Source organism: Erithacus rubecula (assembly GCF_903797595.1).
Source record: "Erithacus rubecula genome assembly, chromosome: 3".
NCBI classification, from domain to species: Eukaryota; Metazoa; Chordata; class Aves; order Passeriformes; family Muscicapidae; genus Erithacus; species Erithacus rubecula.
Window position 1 is genome coordinate 35,223,695 of NC_136689.1, and position 20,213 is coordinate 35,243,907.

The following is a 20,213-nucleotide window of genomic DNA, read 5'->3' on the forward strand; positions in this document are numbered from 1 at the left end:
CGCGCACAATGCCCGCTCCGCGCCGCCCCGCGCCGCGCCGCGCCCCCCCGGCAGATGGGGCCTGCGGCGGAGGGGGCGAGCCGGGGGGCACGGGCGCGGGGGCACGGCAGCACCAGCAGCGGCAGCAGGAGGAGGAAGAGGGGCGGGGGTGAAGGCTGAACAATATCCTGCCGGCGCTGGCGGGCGCGCCGCGCTGGCGCAGCCCCCGCCCCTCGGCGCGGAGCCTGCGCGGGCCGCGGCGGGCAGGTGCACGGCGGCCGCCCCGGCCCCGCAGGTGGGGCCGCGCCGCGGAGGCCGCCCCGGGAAGCCAGCGGCCCACGTGGGGAAGAGAAGTTTCTCCTTCCCTCCCCTTGCCGTCGGTGTCTACGGGGGTGAAAGAAAAGCACCGGCCACGGTTCTGAAAGGTTGAGTGAACGCGGCCCCGCTCCGCGCAGGGCACCGTCCACCGCGGCTCCGGGAGCTCCGGTGGGCGCCGCGACCAGCAGAGCGAGCTGCGGCACAGCGAGACATCGCTCCGGGCTCGGGACGGCGACGTGCCGCATCCCCCGCCACGAAACTGCCCCTGCGCCGAGTCCGCGGCGCGGGACCGAAAGCCACCGCTGAAAGGTGAAAGCTGAAAGGTGGTAAAGTATTGACAAAATAAGTAACTGCGAGACAGACATGGCTTTTTCCCGTCATGCACTTGGAAGAAAGTAACCCAACTAGCCAAACTTGAAAGCAACAAGTTTGTACAAGCTGCGAGATAAGAGAAAAATTAAACTTCTTTATTGATAAAATGCGTAGTGTTGGAATAGACTATGTCTAAAGGGAAAGTTGCATCATCGACCAAAAAAAACATGAATTACTGCACAGACAGGTATATAACCAAAATGTCTAGGGCAGTAACTTTAAAACAACCGACAAAACAACAACAAAAACAATACAAACATGAGCGGCAAAAGTAGGTGAGTGAGAAGGCTAATACCAGTCCTGTAATACACAAAATAGTACGGCCTTTGAAAACAGGGCAAATCATTAAATCTATAAACAGAGAATTTTGCACTATGCATATATTCAAATAAGAGAAATACATCAAGACAAGGTATAGAATCACATTGATGTTTACTAAAATAAGCACAAACAGCATATAGAACATGCAGGAAAAAGAAAATGGTAATAGGGCAAAATGCATGAAATATTTATCATATTCTGCAGTGCATAAAATAGATTATAATCTCAGAAGCAAAAAAATGCAAGGCTGGAAAATGAATACACTGTTACATAATACTATTATTCAAAGCAGAGCAAGTGGAGGTGGCATATGTATGAAACATGAGAAGTTGTACCTATGTTGTGTATCTTGAAAAGGTTTACTAAGATCATTACTGAGACTGCTGAAAAGGAAAAATAAAAACCAAAACCCCAAAACCAAAGAAACATGTTTCACAAAGAAAAACAAGGGAAAATGTAGATGATATCTTCCATTACAGATGATCAAGGGGTAACTGTCTAGCGAGTTGTTTGTTTAGAAACCAATCCTTTTTCAACAAGATACAGTATCAATCAGTCCCACTTAAAAAAATTATATATGTGTGTGTGTATATATATGTACTTCCCAATACATTTGAATACTTGGAGGAAAACTGTGTTAACTAGTTGAATTCAAACTTTGTGGGCACAATGGAAAATATCAATGTCTTATTTTTTCAACATTTTCAGAAAAGCCTGATAAGGTAAACTTAAACTTCAGCAGTAAGCAAGACTGGCCACTAAAGAAGAAAATCATGAAGGACATGAGAGTTTCAGCTGGCAGTATGCTGCCTGCAGCATGATGGAGGAAAAGGGCATTGAAGATAATTTAAGAGATGCAGAGCTGATTAGAATAGAGCAAATATGATCTGGAACAAGATTTGAGACTAAAATACCACCTTATAAAAATGATTACTAGATATGACAATAACAAAACAAATAACACCAAAAGATTAAAATCTTCTAAAATAACTTTTGCTTTGGTGTTCACAAATCATTCTGTTCATGATAAAATAAAAAAAAAAAACCCACCAAAAAACAAAGCAACAAAATGTTTGGATTAAAACAAAGTGATTAATCTAAAAAGCAGAGATGGTGAATTAAAGGAGCAGGGAGATAACAATCTGATAATACAGGAGCACAGAAGGCCTAATAATGATATTATTACGCACACTAACCAAACACTGACAAACAAATATTCTGTTAATTATATAATCATGCATATGCTTCCTATGCTTGAGATAAATGATTATGGAAAAGAACTCTCTTCTTGAAATTGCATATATGCACTAAACCTTATAAACTCCCTACCACATGGATTAATCTAATTCCCATACACCACTTATGCCTGGTAAAGTATTTACTACAGACTTGGAAGGCTGAGCGTGAAACCCTTGCTTTGACTAGAAAGCACGAATTACTGAAGGCTGCTGTGTCTTGACAGATAGACAACAATCAGATATCTCTTATCAATACCAAACTACTTGGAAATAATTCAAGATACAGATATCTGATTTTCATTTGACCTATTCCAATTTGCACTTCACTGTGTCAACTTTGATATTAAAATGTTCAGCTAGAATAAAGATATTTGTAATAAAAACATATATATAAAGAACAGAAGATGAATAGATATTGTCATGGATACATATGCAGGCAATCATTTACACGTGCGGCAATAGTAACATCACATTTTTCATAGCTTCTAGTCAACATACAGCAGGCAAATACATGCTTAATAAAGGTTATTAATCCTTAATAAAGTTGTTGCACTGTTTTTATTATATATAAAAATGCATTTTGCCCTATCTTATGTTGAAATAAGACAAATATTTTAAAAGTTGGGCTGTGTATTTTCAACCCCATGGTGAATTAACTCTCGAGCAGCAGTCTCAGTAGCTGCAAAGCAACACAAATTCTCTAGTGTGGCATGCTGCCTCAGTGCCTCCTAAGGTCTCTATTCCAATATTTTCTTGTTCAAAATAAATTAGGAAATACGGGCCCAAATCTTGAGTCTTGGCTCTTGTGCAATGCAAACAGAAATGACCTGGCAGCAGAGCAAAACCAGCATGGCTGTGCATTCTCTTTTATCAGATTTCTTTGGGGAGATCAGGCTGATTGGCTTTTACACACATGTACATCTGACAATGCTGCAGCCTTTTGGGCAGCCCGTAAGCACCATCCCGTGCTGGAGATGATGCAGAGCTGTGCAGCAGCCGTGCGACTGCTGGGCAATTCTCTTCACTGGGGATCTGAATGCATTTCCCCCACAGCGAGGTTTGATGGGTGCACATCTATGGGTACTGGTAACTGCTGGACAGCAAGGCAGTGGCAGTACCACTCCGTGCCTTTCTGAAGGTAAACATCCGTGGCTGGAGGGTGGGTGACACCCCGAGGGCTTGTGCCTCCTTGCCATGTGGGTCACACAGAAGTGTGGGTGAAGGGGAAGGGAGCACCCCACAGTCCTTTCCCACGTCTGCCTGTGAAACCTCAGCACATCACCGCTGTTGTGACAATGCAGTCCCATGGCCCTAGGAGTTTTACACTTCGACCTGAAGTTGTTTTTCAGTCTCCTCAGACTAATTTCCCCTTCGCTTCGCCCTGAACAACAATAGTTGCCTGACACCGCTCAAATGCTTCTACCAACCTGACTGCGGCAATCGCAATTTACATACGACCCAAGAATCCAATGCACACCAATGTGAATCACAGCATTCTGCGACATCCCCCACGCTGAACTCAAAAGTTACATACCAACCTAGATTTTTTTGACTGCAACCTGCCCCAGCCTGGATAGGATGCCTGTCAAAAAGCAAAAGTGCTATGAAATGAAATTCATAGCACTGAAAGGCATCGCACACAAGCTGTCGTCCCCTCTCACATTTTGCATGAGCAATTTCTGCTCGTTTGTGTTCTCTCACACACCATGTCCTGAAACAGTTACGTAAAATGAATATTTAACTTACGATAGTCAGCTGTATTGAACTGCACTTAATTGGATATTAAGTGAAGTAAATTATCCTTACCATATTCGTCAGAGGTGAAAAACCTACATATATGGCTACATGTAGTGCATTCATTAGTTTACAGACCCCAAGGCCCCTGGGAAGCATCAGATATCTACACAGTGTCCCATGGTGCAGCATTTTTTAGCTGGATGTCTCAGCTAGCTTGCAGATATGTAAAATCATATACAAACAGACATTTCCCTATTGATTGCCTCTGTGACGAGGCTCGTTTACTCCTGCAAATATTATCTGCAATGTACTTCAATCACAGAATCTTTTTTTAAAATGGAGTTGAATAAGAATATGCAAAATGTGATTTTGGATAAAACAAGTTACTTTTAGTCAAACTACTGCACCATTTTGTGTAAGTCATTTCATAGCTGTATGTCTATTTTGACTAAGATGCTTGTGCAACTGAAGGAAATACATACTTCTGCAGATGTGGCCCCTACAGTTATTTCAGTTCACCCCTTGGTGAGTCATGGAGAGGCAAAATGCTGGAAGAAAATTATGGAGTAAAATCCAACAAATCTGCTTGGCCTGACATAGGGGAGGGTGAACAAGAGCACTAATGAGAATAGTGAGTCTTTCACCACTGGTTGCCACAAAAAATCTTAGCTGCTTAAAATTGTAATAGAGAGTTGCCCACTTTCCATAAAAGATCACAGCAATCAATATTAATGGTTAATCACATAAATCTTACTCTGTAGATGCACAGTCTATTGCCTGCTATGTGGAAAAACAGTTCACTTTTTGCTATCTATAGTAGGACATCAATTCCCACAAACACTGTGTATATGTTATTTAATATCAGCCAGTATATTTTATGACTGTGGACTTCAGAACCATTTCAAATAAAAAGCTTCAACTTTTAAAAAAAGCATATTGAAGACCATATTCTCTTCCATTCTTAACACTAGATTAGGACCTTGATGAGTCATGCTTGTAATTTCCATGTGGCAACTACAGCCAACTACTTCCACAAAAAAAGAACAAACAAAAAAATGCAATAGAGTTGTATATAATAATATTTTATGCAATTAGGCAGCTGGAAGAAAGGAGGAAAACTGGCATCTTAGGATCAGTCAAGTTTCCCATGTCATAAGTGTATGTTCAGCAGGTCACTAATTTCACAGCTTTCTCCCCAGAGGTACAATTTTTAGGTCTTTCATGTGAAGATGCTTAATGTGGGACACTGAGAGATTAAAAAAGAGTGGTTCCTGTTAAAGCCCTCATCATCACAGCACTAGATAACTCCTAGGTATGAGATGGGCATATAATTGTTACCTAAAAGAGTCAGTTGATAAGTGGTTATTTTAGGGATGTGTCTGAATAGAATCTCTATTAATTTAACAGTATGTAAAAGGGAAGTTACACCAAATTACCTCCAAAGTGTTTTTCAGTCCTGTTTGCAATTTTTTGACTGGTTCCATTATGTGACTCATTTTCCCTCACTTCCAACCACAGTGCTTCTATCCCAGTTAGTATGCTTTTAAAATACAAAAATTTCCTCCAACAACTCTGGGCAAGGATGAATTTCACACAGCCCAAGCAAAGCTGTGCATTACAGTAGAAAACACCTGAACTGTTGCATTTAGCCCTACAGAGGATTATTCAAGTATTATTATCTAGAGCTTAGATGTTTGTTGAGCTCAAACCGCTCTGAGTTCTTACATAGGGATTCTTCATCAACAGGAGAATAATCTCTTCATTGATCTGATAGTACAAATAAAAATCTACTGACACAAACTGAAAACATGGAAGAGTTTTAAGTCGAAGGAAATGGTTAGAACTGATTGATGAATTGAACTATGTCAAACTTTCATTATGAAACACAAAACCACATGAAATGTCCTGTTTCCAGTTTCATTATTAACTCAGACCTCTGCACATGTTCTGCTATACTTTTTCTAAGGTTCAAAACCTTTTAAGTAAAACTCTGCATCTAATTACGGCCAAACTTGACAGGAGTCAATATTCACATGAAATGCATGCAAAATGTGTGGTTTTGGTCTAAAACAAGTTGAAAGTTGGTGGTTTTGGCCAAATTAGCATTTTCTTCTAGGGCTCCTTCCAATTTCCAACTCAGATGATTCCACAGTAACAAAGACGAAATAAATGAGTTTTTCAGTTTTTTTCAGGAGCAATTAGCTATTAATATTCACAGCTCTTTTAAGGAACAAGATACCTGTTAATATTAACAGGTGCTAACTAAAAAAGGCTTAGCATATGCAATGTCACTAAGATAAAGGTCATTTGTACATATGTCAGAGTATGCTAAGTTTAATGCAAACAACATAAAGCAAAACCAAATAACTTGAAAATGTTAATACTTGTTCTGATTTAGGAAAAAAAAATAACAAAACCACCACAAAACAAAAACAAACACACACACATACACAAAAGAGAAATTAACAAAAATGTATTGAAGTATTTGATGTATTTATTTGCTTAAAGCAACTATGTTTCTAGATTTCCTGTTGAGTGGCTACAATGGAAACAAACTGAGATGCAGAGCAGCAATTGGAAACCCACTAGAATACAGTAATTTTATATACAGTACAGGGCAAAATTAGGTTAATATTTATGATAGCAATTTATACTCAGAAAATACTTGAAGGAAATGCCATAACAGGTGTGCAAAAAGTTAGTTCCTGTGGTAAATACAAAAATTTGTCGGGAAAAATGTCTTCTCTGTAATTTCCTTCTGGTTTATACTACAAACTCCTTCCTGTATTAGATTTTTCCTTCAAAAATGTTGATAAAAAAGGGGAGTTTTGGAATATTCTGCTCATAAAAGATGCAGTGAATTCTCTCAGTTCATTTTTCTTTTATTGATATACAGAGGGAAAAACCTCTCTCCACCACATCTGCAAATGTGCCACTTCCAAAGTGGACGGGGCCAGGTGAATAAATGATCCAAATTATTACAGTTACAGAAGAATAATGTCCAAATCAACTTACTCACATATTTTTCAAACACGAGACACCTTCAAAGACAAGAATCGCTCAATACACTGTCATGAATGAACTACACAGAAACGCATCTCACGTCTAAGCCCGTGCTTAAAACTCTTTTAGATGCTTTTGTATAAAAAGAAAAAGAAAACATATTCAGATCTTCGTATACTTAATACCGAGTGGTCATTGCTGTGGGCATATCACAATGAGTTATTGCCATTTTTTCTTGATTCAGTTCTCTAAAAATCTTTCCATGACCAAAAGAAGTATTGCGCTCAGCCCATAGTGAACACTTTAATAAAAAGCAGTAAAGCAATCTATTTCATTGTCAAATGATTGAAAGAAATTTAATTAATGCCTTTGGAGGGAACGCCTATATAAGTATCACAATCACAAGAATGTGCATATATGCATATATGAATACATATGCCCAGCCGCCGTCTACCCTGTTGCTTTAATGTCATAACACTGTAGTCCATGAGCAGCTGAAGGCAAAAATGAACTCCTATAATTTAAACTATCGTGCTGACACAATTTTAAGGTCATATTATATTGTGTAGTTTACTAGAAGATTAAATGCTTGCTTCATCACAGGACACTTCAGCCCTAGAAAAGGCAGGCAGTATAGAAATGCTCACAGACAAACAAATTAAAAATAGTAAGTTGTAAACAGGGGAAAATAAGTTTATGCCACACCAACAAAACCAAAAAGAAACAAAAATCCCCAAACCCAAAAAGCAAAAAAACACAAAGACGCATGAAAAGCAGTATGCTATGTTAGATGTTTATCTATACATAAGAGACAGGTGTCACAAAAACAAAACAAAAAAATCACGAAGCTAAAGAGAAACTTTAACTCACCAGTTTCCATCTGTTATATCTGAATTCATGCATAATTGATTATCCATGACTGGTAAGTTCTTTTTTTTCACTAGCCTAACACAGTTTTCTAAACATTATGTGTTAAATCACCACCAAAGTAAAGGGTGTTTGAGAAACCGTAAGGGCAGAATAAAAATTTTTTAATGAAAAATAACATGTCAGTTAATAATAGAGCTGACCTATGTTTAAGAGAGAAATTTTAATCATGTGCATATTAAATATTAATAACCTATTCTGTTATTGTTATAATAAGGTTAAGTAAGCTTCTCCATGCTTAAGGAAAGAGAAAAAGTAGGAATATGTAACAGTGAAAAAAAGCGCTGAGAAGCAGAGACATAAGGAAAATGTGTCAACAATAAACAAGAGGAAATGAGAAAGAAGGAAAAGATGAAGGTGGAAACTAATCTCTATGTGTCATTATGACTGCCAGAGTACTGGCAAAGCAGCAGCATCCTTTTATTTCAATTTTAATCATTTCTGAATTTTAATACCCTGCTCCTTTTGTAATTCTCCTGGCATTCCCTATATGCATCCATCCCAGCCAAAACACCAGTGTAAATTAAATGGCACGCAACCACACCACTGATGTAGTTCTCCCAGTAGAACCAATTGAGTGACCAAAAAGCAGAGAAGGTATGACTACTTTGTATCCCCATAGACTACTGGCCAATTAAGTGACTTAATGTTCTTCAATTCCTTTAATTTTGAAAAGAAGGGCAGTGGTTAGGTAACCCAGCAATATAGAGCCATTAAAAAAAAATAAAGCAAGCCAGTAGTAATACAATAATCAGTGACCATCAGGGCCTGGAAAAATGAGTTTGCTCTCACTGGCACTAAGGAGCATCACATGATTATTTAATTACAGCTCTAATTTTTGTCTCGTGGATGGCAACATATCAACAATTAATAGGGCAAATAGAGGAGACTGCATTTTTAAAGAGACAGAACCTATATGAAATAGTGCTTGGTAATGCAATTTATCAGACAGTATAATGCTTCTTACGGCACATCTGTCATCCTGCCAAGCACATAAAGAAATTCTACTGGTTCAATTCTCTTGCATGGTATCCATAAAATTCTTCTGGAAAGCTTAGAAAACAATAACTACACCTATGAGTATCCTAATTGTCATTTTAAGCGGCAGCGCAGAAGTTGGTTACTTGTAGGGCTCACAGCCCAAATAAAGTAGTGGAATCACAAGTTTCAAATGCAAGTATGCTATAAAATTGTCTTGAAAAAATTATAATGAAATTCATCAGTAATGGAAAAAATGATTATTGTATCCAGTGAGTCAGGTGAAGAAAAAAAGAAAGTCAATAAAATACAGTCAATGGGACAGAGATTGATTTCGACCGATTGACTTTATGGTGGGATTTTCTTACAAAGCATACCGAAACCAGAGACTCAAAACCTATATCATACCTTTCCTGCACAGGACTTCTAGATAAGAAATGAAAAACAAGACCTGAAAGATGATGTATGATACACATTATGGACTGAAAAGCTCTGCTTTAAAACAGCTGGATGCGGTTTCCCTTGTGCCCCATCCTGTGCGGAACCTAGTGGGAACTTCCTAGTGGGAAGTTCACTGTGTTGAGAAGCACTTTTCACAGTCAGGGGAATCTGGAAATATATCAAAAGAAAAACTAATTTTATGCACCTTTTTTTCCACAGCAATAGGTGGACCAAGCTACAAACCCCATAAATTTATATCATCCAGTGTATGTTTCAGACAATAGTCAATATCTGACACAGCAAAAGCAAGCTCCAAAATTCCTCTCAGCAATAAACTGTACCTGGGAAAAACCTACCATACTATGCTTAGAACCTACTCCTCAAGATAAAAATTAAACATGCTTTTACATTTGATATTCTAAAATCTACCCTTTGAACGAGCAATGAAACGTGAGTTTGGGCCCTTGCACAGAAAACAACCCCACTGCTAAGCAGCAGTTCAAGTACTATTGCAAAAAGTGTGACTAGAGAAGCAGTACTATTGCAATAAATGCTCCATCCTCCCCAAAATTGTGTCAAATTAAGTTGTTTTCATTGAAGTCATGAACATTCTGGATTGGAGATCTTAATCTATAATCTTAAAAAGAAAGCTGGCAAGCAAGAGCTTGTATGTAAAAGTAAATATCATTCTTTTTATGCACTGGTTAATATACAGATAACATGTCTCACAAAGACTGTAATTAAATGTCTAGTGCAGAAGTAACACTAAAAAGCATACAGTATTATTACATTACAATGAATCCTTAGAAGCTAAAACTGTCATTTTTAAGTTTTAAGATGCCTTTAATTATTCTTGAGACTTCTTACATTTATCAAGGAAGCCCACCTATGATGAAAAGCACTAATGATTTAAAATCTTTCTAATATTGCTCTCCACAAAAATATTAATTTAATCTTTGATTATAAACATTTTAAAACTCAGTCTGGAATTCCTCTCCATTTAATTTTTTGCCTTTGGTCCTTCTGAGAGCCTGCAAACACGCACGTTCTCCCCCACTCTTTCCTCTCTTTTCTGTCTTTTATTTAATGTAATAGAAGTAGGAATATAGGGTGTGTATGATATTTAGAACTTTCTTCCTTTACATTGAAAATGTTTTTAATTACCTGGCTATTATGACCAGACTCATATTCTAAGTGCACTTACTGAAAAGGAAATACCTTTCTCATACCTTTGCATGTGGGTTTGAGTTCAGAGCAGCAATTCTTGACACTTGGCTGAAAATGTTTTCCACTCTAGGACTGATTTACAAATATAAAGAATTACTTAATCCTTTAGTGTTCTATGAAACATCTATATTACTAATTTTATAGCTGGATAATAAAACCAGGAGCATATTAAGGCCGCATTTATAAAAGGATAGTGTGCTGCAGCTTCCTTTTCCTTCATATGAAGTTATGTGCTAAGCATTTTCAAAATAAGGGTTACAGCATCAAGTATGGCAAACATGGCATGGACAGTTATTAACCCAAAATTGCACTTTTTTTTTTTCAGGGCTGAAACCAGAAGTCTAGACACCAGAAAAGATGATGAGACAGTCCTCCAAGCATAGGTGGTCTGAGTGCATCACCACTTTGTCTAGTGAGCAGCAAGTGTAACGACCCACAAATGATTGCTGCTGGCCAAATAAATCCTGTCAGAGCAGGATCCTGGGAAGACAAGATGCACTTGAGGTTTAAAGCACCTCCCTCATCTCCTCAGGTCATATCATGTCATAATGCGCCACGGGAAAGAGATAGAGCAGATAGTCACTGGAAGTTATGTAAGGCCAACGCAGCTGGCAGACGTGGCCCATCCTGATGTTCTGCACCCAGGTGCAGCTGGGGTGACAGGAGCCCAGGCCAGCAGGCTCCTCTGCCTCTCTAACCTGCAGTTCACAGCAGCAAAGCACTGCCAGAGATAACTCCTGTGAACCCACAGCTGTGCAGAGGTGTCATCAGCAATGCTTTACAGCAACTCAGAGACAGCAGCTAGCCTGCACTCTGGTAAAAGCAAGTCTTACAGTCCCAATCCCAGCAAACACAAATGCACAGTGTTTCAGGGGAGAATCAATCTCCAAAGAGATTGCTGTGTGTTGGCATTCTAAATAAATATAAAAGCTGGACCTTGGCACAAATACTAATTGTTAGTGTGTCCCTCAGCCCACCCGAACACCTAACGCCGATCCTCTACAGGAACAGTGAAAACTAAGCTCTGCAGTGACACACCAGCCTGCATGGGAGCAAAGTCAGGCTCAGCAAGTTTAAAAGGAAATATTTAGAATTCAGACGGTGCCTGAGGTATGTTACTACACTCTACTACTGCACTCTACTATTGCTATGCCATTCCTAGTACACTGCACCAGATAGAACAGATTAATACTAGATTTCAACTGGTAGGGGCACAAGGACCAGATCAGAACACATGTACAAGATCAGTGCTGGCAAGACTCCCTAAAATTAATCTCTATCAAGACTTAAACTTACTGAGAGCAATGCTGTGCAGCAACCATTAGAAAGCTGACATTTGCAAAGCAATAGAATGGATACCCATTATGTAATGAAGCGTTGGTGATAACTGCGGTAAAATCAGATGCCACAGGACGGCAAATGTTCTAAACCACCCGCATTTTTGAAGGGAACATCATAGTATATTCTCTTGGAAGTAACAGTTACAAGTTGTGGTCAGGGCTGTTTAGAGTTCATGATACCACAGCCAAGGGAACTGACCAACAAGCCAATTTAGTGTTAAGTATAATACTTTCAGAATCTGAGGAAGAAATGAACCTCTCATGTGAAAGTTATTAATGAAACCCTTCAACAGAGAATTTAGAGAAGCTTCTTGCAAACTGTAGGTTATTCTGACTGCGGTTATCTTCAGTTCAAATGCCGGCTACTTGGACTCATTTCTCCAAGATTAAAAGTAACATCAGCAGGGCTTTCTGACACTAACTTTATAAAGTTGCAAAATTTCCGTATAACAGGCAGTAAGAGCTGTAAGTTACTCTTTAACCGTCAAACTGTTTTACTTCTTTTTTTTTTTTCTTTTTTTTTTTTTTTTTTTTTTTTTTTTTAGAATCAGTAGCAACTTTGTGACAACTAAAGTTTAAAAAATGCACTTGATTGCATAGTGACAGATTTGCAGAACATTTTTCATCACACACACATATGTGCTTTCAGTTATTAATAAAATGCTTCTGCCCTTAATCTGCCATTGCCTGAATATACAATTTCAGTGTCTTGGATAGACAAATACTGTTAAGGAATTCTGTTTTCCCTGTTTGAGATGCAATTCAATTACACCAAGTAAAACTGAATACTATGCCTTTAAAACTGGCTTTGGCTTGCTACAGAATGGAATACCGAATCACTTTTCTATTAAGATCCTCTTAGAGTGGAATGATAACAAAACTTTTTCCTCTTCCTCACCCCCTGCTTTTCCTTTTCCCCTTGTTTTAAACAAGGAAGAGCCAGCTGCCCTGGGTAACACCACAGGTAGATATTAAAATGGAGACAGCCATTATTTAGTGGCGACAGGAATATAAATACAGGCACTAACCTATAAACTGGTGTTTACTTCAGGAAAGTAAGTCATATTTTTTCCTCTGATTGCCGTGCTGTCAGTTTAATGCAGCGTAAATAAACAGTAGGTGCATGATAGCTTTAAGTAGAAAGTGTTCATTCCACAAGAGGAGCAGATTACTGAAGCCTGATGCCTATAACGGCAAAAACAGAACTTCCATTTTACCTGGCTAAGAGACTTGTGGCTTTTCTATTAAATTAATTTGTCAGAATTCTATGAAAAATACTATGCACTCAAAGAACTTTACCAAACACATTCATTTTTGCAGCCCTCAACTTGAACCATTTGAAAAAACAAAAGCCAATCACTCCTCTGTAATTTCATCATCCCATCGCTCTAAATGAAAGCTTTATATAATCAACCTAATATAACAGAAAATAAAATGATATATAGAATTGCCTATACTTTGAGTTATTTTGTTCTTATAAATATATTCCCTGACTGGAAGTAAAAAAATTCCCCTTTGGAAAAAGCAATGATGTCTGAGAAGATTGTATATGCACTCTACATCTATTAACATAAATTATAAGAAAGTAAAATGTTCCAGATGTGTTTAAACTGTTGTAGAAGGAAAGTTTGTGGCTTCACTGGATATATATTAAATATATCTAGAGAGAGCAATGGCAGTTATATACAAGAAGGCAATAAAATGCTTCACTAGAGTCTATGTTAAAATACCATAGTTCCTAGAAATATGACTAAAACATTTCAGAAGTCGTATTTCCTCCAGTTTTAATTCAGAAATCTACTTTAATGTATTAATAAAGTAATCTCCTTAATTTTTTTTTTCAAATACAGCTGGAAACCTAAGGAATTAGTTCAAATTCCTCTGACAATACTTAGATTTAAAAAAAAAAAAAAAAAAAAAAAAAAAGGTGGCATAAAAAAGGTGACAATACTTTGAAAAAATCAAGTAGTTGATACATTTAAAAGATTTGGTGGGGTTTTTTGTTGGTCTTTTTTTTTAGGAAGAGCACCAGACCTCAGCAGATTATCTTCTAAATGGCAGTTGCACACATGTAAACCCCTCTCTATCCCAAACTCCCTATCTAATGTGGGAGAAACCTCTCCAAAGAGGCTTCAGTGCTGCAGGGGTGGATGTGCCCACGTCCCCAGCAAGGCTGAACGTGGTGGTGGGATGCTGGCAGGGCTGCAGGCAGGGCTGGTGCTGCCTTGGGAGGCGCAGCCACAGAGGGCAGGTGCTCATCTGCTGACCTGCTGGGCCTAGGCTGCAAAGCAGAGAGGTGCCCTGCTCCTGTGCAGGCTGGGGCTGGCGTGGCAGCCTCCCCCTGCTCCGGACACTGCCAAAGCACTGTGTCCCATCAGTGAGTTACAGATTCACGCTGCTTTCTCAGGAGCACAGCAGCAGGTTAGGATTCACACGAGTCGCTAAAATAGCATGAGAGGGGAAACTGCGAGAGTTACTTTGCTATTTAAAGCATCAAGAACAAAGAATATAAAAAGGAAATGGCCAGTTTTTCAAAATTCATGCACAAAAAAGCGTTTCATTTAAATACTTTTTGTTCCAGTAAACTATTTTACATACAAAGGACTTATTTATTACATATTTGAACTTGTGGGAAAAAGGGAAGGAATGCACTGATTCCTGAAATAACTCTACAGCCTTTTTGGCGGCTTCGCTCTTCTGTGCTCTTGTTCTACTCTGAACAGTTTTATTACAGGGACAGAGGAATTCCTTGGAGTCAGTTGTTTCTTTGCCACTAGCTGTATTGAAGAGTGGGCATACATAGCATACTAGCCAAGGATTTTAATTTCTCTTCTATTGCTTATTATGTGTGTTCACTATCTGTTCCGACACATGCTTATATGTGAACACATTGCATTTTCTGCCTGCTCATTTTTTACCTACTCTATGTTATTTCACATTTCCTTGCAAAACCATTGCTTCGACTTGAAAAGGAATGCAATATCAATAACGATCTCAAATAGACAGTGAATTAGAAAATGAGTGTGCGTATGTATAAACATATTAAAGAGCATATAGGAGTGCGGGACTGGAAAGAGCATTCTCAAATTCTACAAATAGTGCTCAAGAGTAATTAGAAGGTAGGAATTGCAGATAACATGCTATATTCATGTCTATACACTCTACGCTTACAGTTTCAAGTTGTTTTTGAATAGTGCGCCTGATTTGACACATTTCTATCTGGTGATTGTGTTAAATGCTTGAAGAGATAGTGAAATATCCAAGCATTCCTTGTGCTAACTACAGCTGAAATTTTACACTTATTGTAACCTTTCCTAACAATGTGAGAAAAACAGAGTAAATATATTAAATTTGTTTCACAACAGATGCTTAGGTTGTTAATATTTAAGATGCCTATTCATGCTATTCCTGTCTGCACATTTGTCAAAAATGTAAGCTTGAATGCTAATGTTTGCCAGCAGACTACAGCAGACAAATATATGAATGCACGGTACCAAAATAATAGAAAGTAGAAATAAGGGGCTGCTGCTAACTCCCACCCAAGCAGCACGGACCAGAATGAAAGGGCACCTCCAGATCACAAGCCCTGGACTCTCTGCATCTGAATTTGTGAATTATTTTTTGCAGAAGCGCTGCGCTCATTTGCACGGACCAAAAACAGCGGAGAGCCTCAGTTAAAACTCATTTCAGTTTAGAAGCCGGTGCAAAGTGTTTCAGAAAACTTAAGATTGTAGCGAAGTTTCTCCCGCAGTCAGAAAAAGCCGGAGACTGGCAGAGGGAAACTCCGGGTCGGGCAGGTGCCTGTCAGGAGCGCTCCCCACGGCAGCCGGCGGAGACGGCGACAAAGGGGAGAGGATTTAGCAAAACCTCGGGTGGCGGGTTCGGAGACGGAGCGGAAAAATAAAACGCTGGAGCACACGGACGAGCTCCCGGCGCCGCTCCCCGTGACAGCGGCAGCGCCGGGTCGCGCCGCGGGCGGGCGGGCGGGGGGGACGTGCCACCCACCGCCACGGGCGCGCCCCCGGCTGGGCCAGCGCCGCTCGGCCGCCCGCGCAGCCCCGCGCAGCCCCCGCGGAAGCGCCACCCCGCGACCCCCCATCCCCCTTCCCCGCGACCCCCGGCCCCGCCGCTTCGCCCCGCGCCGTCGGGGACGCCGCGCCCGCCGCTGCCGGGAGGCGCGCGGGGCTGGGGAACAACTTTGCCAAACTTCTGCGGTTTTTTTCCCTTTGCCCCCACCCCCAACTCCCGCCGCTCCCCCCGTGCCGGCGGCGGGTGAGGCGGCAGCCGGCAAGGGAGCGGAGTGGAGCGGGGCCGGCGGCCGGCAGCGGCGCGGCGGCAGGTGTGAGCGAGCCCGTGCCGGCCGGGAGGCTCCGGCAGCGGCAGCGCCGAGCGCAGCCACTCGCCCCGCGCCTCCCTCCCGCCCGCCCTCCCGGGCCCGAGCAGCCGGCCGCGCTAAATCGCCGCGGCGGTGCCCCCGGCACGGCACTGTCCCCCCCCGTCCCCCACGTCCCCCAGGAGAGACGCCGAAGGAGCGGGACCGACTCACTCATGGGAGCGCGGCGGGCGAGGCCGGCGACACCTCCGGCTTCCGAGGCGCCGGCGAAGTTAATTGCACTGAAGTTCAAGTTGTCTTTTCACCCATCAGGAGTGGGCGTTTAAAGGAAGGAGAGCGAGGAGGAGGAGGGGGAGGGGGGAGAGTCTCTCTCGCTCGCTCGCTCTCGCACACACACACACACACACACACACACAACACAGGCACACGCATGCACGCACGCACACACACACACGCACACGCACCCGCCCGCTCGGCTCCGCTCCCGAGCTGCCTCAGCAAGGAGGAGCCCGGACGGAAAACACCAGGGCAGCAAGGTACCGGCGTGGGGCAGCCCTGCCTCCGCCTGCGTGTGTCTGTGCGGGTGTGCCGGCGTGTGTGTGTGTATATGTGTGTGAGAGAGTGTGTGTGTGCCCGCGCTCCCCCGCCCGCTGCCTGCACGGCCCCTCCGGGCGGGGAGTGCGCGCTGCCCCCGGGGAGGGGGCGGCGGTGCCGTCGGGGCAGCGCGGCCGCTGGGGGCCGGTCCGGCCGGGGCCGGGGACTCCGAGCCCCGCGCCGCCCGCTCGGCTCCGCGCCCGCTGCCGCCTGCCTGCGCGGCGGCGGTGGGAGGGGGAGAGCCGAGCGGCGGCTGGAGCGCAGCGGCGGCGTGTGTCTGTGTGTCTGTGTGTGCGCGGCGGCTCCTTCCCTCCGGCGGCTCCGGCCCGCGGGGCGGTGGGGCTGCCTTGGTGGAAGTGCCGGGGGATGCTGCTGTGCCTGTGTCCATGCTGCCGTGCCCCCTTCCCCCCGCAACTCGGGCCGAAACCCTCCACCGTCCCCGCACTGCCTTCCCCGGCACCGCGCCCCCGCCCGCCTCTTCCCCCTGCTCTCCATCCTGCCCCCGCTGCTTTATTTCCACAGCTGTCCCCGCGCCCTCTGGCCGCCCCCCGCCGCCACTCGCGGAGCCCCGCGCAGCCCCTTTCGGGCAGGCAGCGCCCCACGGCCCCCCGCGACTGGGGGGCTGAGGCAGAGAAGCTGCGCTGCCGCGCTGGCGGCCTGGGCGGGCTGGGGATGCCCGGGTGCGGGCAGCATCCCCCGGAGGCCTCTGCCTGCCGCAGCTCCGCTGCCACGTCGGGCCGGAGCGGGCCCGAGTCCCGCCGCGCATCACTCCGGTGCTCCTGCCTGGTGCTTCACCTGGCACCACGTGCTCCCCCGTAACGCTGTTTGGGAATTGCCTTTATTCGTGAAACTTCTCCTCGGGGAAGTACTTTTCTCTCCTTTTTCTTTTTCTTTTTTTTTTTTTTTCTTTTTTCTCGCTCGTTTTTAAGACCTTATTTCCCCTCTTCGCTGATGCAGGATTTGGAAGTCGAGTTCCTGGAGAATGACCCTGGGAATGAGCACAGGTTTCCCTGAAATCTGAGGCTGTTCCTCATTCCCTAGGAGACTGAGGAGAAAGCGGACCCCGGATGTCAGCCCAAGCTCCGTTTTTAATTTGTCTCAACTTTGAGGCAGATTTTGTCTTTCAGCTCTGGGAACTGACAGGTACAGTTCCCGTAAACCTTTGCATGAAACAAGACCAAGGCCAAGCAGTTGATACGTCATTGCTTTTCCTAGTTAGCCTGCAGTATGTCCTTCTATTAATTGCTATTAGTAAGTTAACCTTGTAGCTCAGTTATTGAATAATCATTAATCCATGGAGGATACACAAGCCCAAAGGTTAATAATAGGAATAGCAATTAATAATACTGACCTTGCCAGTGGGGAGAGTATTTTTGTCACAGTTATTAAAAGGCACTACTATTTATAATAAGTACAGTGGTGCAAATTTGGACTCAATATGTTGGTACCAAATTACTGCAACAACACCAGAAATTAATTCACCCCTTTATCTTCATGTCTCTGACTTTTTCTCAGTTTAAAATGTATCATCCCCTACTCTTTCATTTTAAATAGAAATGCTAGGTCTTTAATCAATTCTGACATTTCCACTAGAAAATAACGTTGAGCTCACTTACACAGATAAAAATTTATTTGCCTGCAGCTGATTTGTTGTAGTGCTTTGGACCTATTCATTTCTCTGAGAGGACTTCGCTTTTTATGGCCTTTTGATACCATAGGGTAATAAATGGGAAATCAGTACAAAGGGGACATTCTCATGGGTCCAACTCTCCACTTCCTAGAGTTGCCTCCTTGCAGAGCTACTCTGACTGACTGACTGAATAACCTATATCCTTCTATTGTCAAATACCCATCTCCTTTATTTGTATCACATTTCTGACTGGCTGGTCAGTAAGCCCTAATAATAATCATGTTTCATGTCTCAGAAATCTAATAATCAAGTTACTCATTGCTACAAATTGCAGCTAAGCTATTTGGGTTAGTCACGTTATCCCCACTTTAAAGGCAGGGAAACTGAAACAGGAAAATTAACACATTTGCCTGAGGCTACACATGGATTTAAGACCAGATCCAGAACTAGAACTGAATTTAGACCAATCTCCCTCTTAAAGATCCTCAAGTGCATTATGAAAAATCCTTCCTTAAAATAGAAATGTAACATAAACCTTATTTTTCATCAACTTTTTATATTAGTCAAAATATATACACTTTTTTGAAGGTTGCATTTTGTTTTTAAAAGCAGCTTTAAAAAGATAGTGTGGTAATACTTTTCAACTACATCAGGCAGTTTACTTTGGAAACAAATATTTAATATCAGACTGTGAGCAGTAATGGGAATAGAATTGCTTGTTATTAGGCTACTGTAAACAATATTAGCTGAATGTTACGGTATTGTTACAAACCAACAAAATATGATGGGAAGTCCAGCATTAGTACAGATAAGGTGCTCTTGCTTACCTAGTGTGCATTGGTTTTCACCATAATGCTGTTTCAGTGCTTTCACTATCAAAATAGCAAGTATGTGTCTAAACACTTTGAAAAACATACAGGACAACCATATACAGTGTTTGAGATTTATGATATATATCATTAATCAGTGAGTTTCACCAAGTTGTGTCATTCATGTCACTGAAGCAAGACATATATTGCCTGCCCTTTAGCTGTGGCATGTCATCAAAGCTATATGCTATGACTGAGCACAGATGGCATGCCTAAAAACCATGTGTACAGTATAACGTTCCTATTACTAACACATAGATATTAAGATATTACCTCTTCCTTAATCCCCCCTCCCCAGATGTTTGATTGCCCAGCCTTCTAGAGGAATTATAGAAAGTTCCTCTGCATCCTGCTCATCCCTGATGCCTGACATTGTGAAGTTGAAACCCTGTACAGAATAAGTGCTCGCATTTTTTAATTTTTTTTTTTTTTATTATTTATGCTGACATCTCCTTTCTGAGCATTTTTAGAGCCCTGATTTGAGGGAAGTGGGTGCAGATCTCATTCAAATAGTCATTCTCCAATACCATTAGCATTACCTGCCAAAAATGAAAGTGGCATATGAATCACAATAAGCCGCTCATGAATTTGTGGATTTAGAACCTGCCAAGGAACAACAGATACACACACGATTTCAAAGACCCATCAGTTTTAGGTACTTCCAACAGTGCATAAAAGTACATTTGTCCAAAGACCATCTTATTGATGGCACATTTTATAAGGCTACAGACATAACTGATACCAGGGAAGGATAATACTAACTGAAAATATTTCTGTTCCAGTCTTTCTTTTACAAGTGAAATAGTGAAAGTGATGAATCTGCTAATCATAACTATGTCAGAGGCCCTTCCTGAGGTGCCCCTTATTGAAGTGCTACTGTGACATAATGATGTGTTGCTTTTGTGT

At 42.0% G+C, this 20,213-nt stretch overlaps 1 protein-coding gene across 2 annotated transcripts in view; it reads right to left on the reverse strand.

The window, feature by feature from the left end:
• The window catches only part of SATB1 (SATB homeobox 1), a 92,182-nt gene extending 75,337 nt beyond the window's left edge, over window positions 1–16,845 (reverse strand). For both annotated transcript variants that reach the window (XM_079300631.1, XM_079300635.1), the window contains exon 1: window positions 16,428–16,845. The gene's annotated coding sequence lies outside the window, so the exon portion shown is untranslated. The remainder of the gene's footprint in view (window positions 1–16,427) is intronic.
• Between the last annotated feature and the right edge of the window lie 3,368 nt (window positions 16,846–20,213).